Source organism: Pteropus vampyrus, unplaced genomic scaffold (assembly GCF_000151845.1).
Source record: "Pteropus vampyrus isolate Shadow unplaced genomic scaffold, Pvam_2.0 Scaffold322, whole genome shotgun sequence".
Taxonomy (NCBI): Eukaryota; Metazoa; Chordata; class Mammalia; order Chiroptera; family Pteropodidae; genus Pteropus; species Pteropus vampyrus.
In genome coordinates, this window is record NW_011889103.1 from 487,677 (window position 1) to 491,225 (window position 3,549).

Here is a 3,549-nt window from a genome sequence, read left to right on the forward strand (position 1 = left end):
ATGGGTATTTTTTCTTCTTATTTATTTGTGCCTTCTATTATATCTATAATGATCCTGTCTTGCTTTAAAGAAATCGTTGATTATTTAACAAGAAAAAAGGCAGTTATGTTTAATTTTTTGAAAGTAAGAAATATCACTTCCCCAAATAATTTGCTCAGAAAACATTTATTTGCATGTCTGAGACGTTAACAGATTGGTGAAAATCAATTTGACACTGTATGACATGTGTACCCTGAGTCCAGAGCATGAGCCATCAGCTCAGGGATACCCACACGGGGTCCCCAAAACTCTGTCTCTTGGAGGTGCCTCAGAAACTGGGCCTGACTCCACTGGGTATGTGTCATGAGAATTAACCATTAGTCAGAGAGAAGGGTTGCTGGGGCCTCTTATGCAGCAGCTTTAAGTTAGGAGAAAAAAAAAACATATCCAAGCAGGCTGGGAAAGGAGAGGAACATGGGAGTGAAGGGAGAGAGAACTGGTGTGGTATATTTTCTTTTAAATGAAGTTGAGTCATTCTGGAGCCATCCCAGTGCAGTATAGCCTCAAGTTGGGGAGTTTTGTGTTTCCTAAGCAATCGGCTCTGACTCTGCCAGTAAGAAATGCTTGAAAGCTGTTTCTTAAAGATGCACAAGTGTTTTTCTTTGTTTTGTTTTGTGTTGTTTTGTTTTGTTTTGCATAATGGACACATTTCCCATGCAGCCACTTTCCAGTTCTTTGTCAAGTGTCAAGGTAAACTTTTAGAAAATTCCTCCAGGGGCCATGGGGAGGCAATTTCTACCCAATACAGTATACTTAAGACGGAGAAAGCCAACTTTTCGATATCGCTTCAGGGACCATATTTTTCATGCATTTAACACAGCGGAATGCAAAGTAGAGAAAGAAAATTGAGTGTGCTCTCCCGACAATGGGGATTGAATGGGGAAAGTGATGCCAGGAGAATTACTGCCCCCTGGTGTCCACAGACAGTGGTGCAATCATTTGCTGAGAGTCATTTGTGTTTTCCTGCTTGGCCTTGCCACCATCTCCTGTCCATTTTAAAAGCCTTTAAGCAGGGAACTGGCAGCCCTCTGTAGCCGGCAGGAAAACATGCCAACTGTTTAAAAATCTGGAGATTTTACTTTAAAATCTAGGCCTGAAATTGCTTTTGAAAAATTGGAAAAGCTGTCAACTTTTGGACTGCACCCCAGAATAATAAATGTAGGCTAGAACTGAGAAACTCCTACCCACTTTGGACAAGACAGGTGCCTCATAGTCTCCACACTCCCACCTCTCCCTATTATCTCATTCCCAGGCAGTTTTACTAAGGGTTCTTGTGAGCTTCTAGATTTGCTATCATGACCTAAAGTCATTAAAGAGTTTACACTGGCATTCCAAGAAGGAATATATATGGCATAGGGTCTTTAAAAGTGATGATTACATCACCTTATGCCTGGGAGGGAACAGAAGTCCACAAACCCTATCATATCCAGTCCAGGGAGATAAGTGACCTACTCAAGGTCACGCAGCTGGTAAGCAGTGGGCCCTGCATTTGAACACATATCCGTCTGACCCCAAAGCCCCACTGCTTTCCACTCCAACCATTCCCCATAATTAGCTGGTTTCACAGCAGGCCCTCCTCTGCAGAAGGTTTTTATATTACTGCTTAGACCATTAGAAGATAAATTCAAGGGACTCTGAAAGAACAATGTTCAAGATCTTTGTTCAAAAGACAGAAACAAGAAGCCCCAGAAGTAATCACCATCCTCCATCGTTGGTCCTGCTTCAGATATTTCTTATTCAAGTCAATAAAATTTCTCAAGCATCTACCATGTGCCATTCTCCATGCCAAGGGCTTGGATTTGGGGAAATTGAGGACTAGTTACAAGTTATAAACAGGGAACCCACCAGCAAGGGCCAAAACTGTTTGGTTCCTCACCTCACAATGTCCCCCCATGGTCTCTTTCATGACAGCACACCTCCGGTGGCCTGTACCTGGACACTTCCTTTTGTGCTATAGGTCAGTGGCTCCCCTAAACTGGAATCAGACTGAGACCTACAAAATGGCAATGGGGTCTCTCTCCAGTAGTTGGAGCTCTGACAGGTTCTTCTGCAGATAACGAATAAAAGAACAATGGCTTGGTGTCTTTCCTGGAAAAAATTGCAACAGCAGATGCTATCAAGTGTCTGTTCTGTGCCAGACACATAGGATCTCACTTTGCCCTCACACAAAACCCTATGAGGATGTACTGTCATCACATTACCTCATCTTACAGAAACGCAAACGGGATAAGCAAGGTGAAGTCACTTGCAAAATGTACTGTTCGCAAATGGCAGAGCTAGGATTTGAACCTAGGGTTCTGTGGCCCCAGTGGTGACACCCACAACCACTACCTCAGAATGGCTTCCAAGAAGAATGTGTGTCTTGGAGGAGGTCAGGTCTTGAAGCACACTAGGCCTTCTGCAGCAGGGTGGGAGCTGAGCTGTTAACACCAAAGTTGGCTTACGAGACAGAAGCGGAGCTGCCACTCTGGGGCTGAGCTGCCACACTGATGATGCCTCTCTCGGGCGGCCTCACAATCTGTTGCCCCAGAGTTATGCTGTTTTGTGATTGAGCTATTTTCACTAAATAGTCTCCCCCTTCACCACAGCCCAAACTGGGGACTCCTGTTGGCACTGAATTGACACCAAAGACCAGCGGTTGACATAATATTTTAATGCTTATCATTTATGGGCACGTTGTGGACGTCTTGTTCAATATTTGAGAATTAAGATGGAGACTTCAGCTCTCTGCATAAAGATAAAATCCTCTCTCTTTCTCTGGGAAGCCAAAAGAAGCAGCCAGGCCCTTCTCTGAAGGATCCAAATTTAAAAGTCAGGGAGGAAGAGAGAGAAGGCGAGAGAAAGGAGAAAGAATCCAGCCCTGGTAGCACAGGGTGGAGGATGAGAACCCCGCTGTGAAGTCAGACTAACAGGGTAAAGAGATGCAAACCATCAGCATCTTCATTTTACACCTAAGGAAACTGAGGCCAGGAAAGATGCGCCCTAATGAGACCTGTGAGAAGGGTAGCATCTCCAAGACGCCAGAACTGCGAGTTTCCGAGTTCGCCTGCCTGCACCTTATGCGCCCCAAAACAGCATCCGCCGGGGGGGTTTTCGCACCTGCTACTCTAGCCAGTCGCCCAGGTCCCGCCCCTCATGTCCTTTATTGGCTGCTGCGGGCACGAGACAAACGCAAGAGCTAACCAATGGAAGTGGCCCACGGCGAGTCTTACCCCGGGAAGCCGACACCGACGCAAGAACCCGGAAATGCGAAGAGCGGACCAGTGCAGAAAGCCAATCCGCCGAAACGACGGTGGCGGACCGACCAATGGCGAGTCGCCGAAGGCGGGGCCAGAGGTCGGTGACGGAAGAGGTCCTGGCAGCCGGCGCTGCGGAGCCTGCGAATGCGGGGAAGACGGCCACAGGGTCTGGCAACGGTGTGCGGTGAGGAGGGGTCGAACCCGAGGGTCTCAGAAGGAGCGAGCTGGGGAGGGTGCGACAGGGCAGCGAGCCCAAGGGCGGGGTTCGGAA

General features: G+C 47.2%; 1 protein-coding gene across 1 annotated transcript in view; it reads left to right on the plus strand.

The window, feature by feature from the left end:
* The first annotated feature begins 3,432 nt into the window (after positions 1-3,432).
* The window catches only part of FICD (FIC domain containing), a 9,654-nt gene continuing 9,537 nt past the window's right edge, over positions 3,433-3,549 (plus strand). Inside the window, exon 1 of the mRNA XM_011377794.2 lies at positions 3,433-3,462. The gene's annotated coding sequence lies outside the window, so the exon portion shown is untranslated. The remainder of the gene's footprint in view (positions 3,463-3,549) is intronic.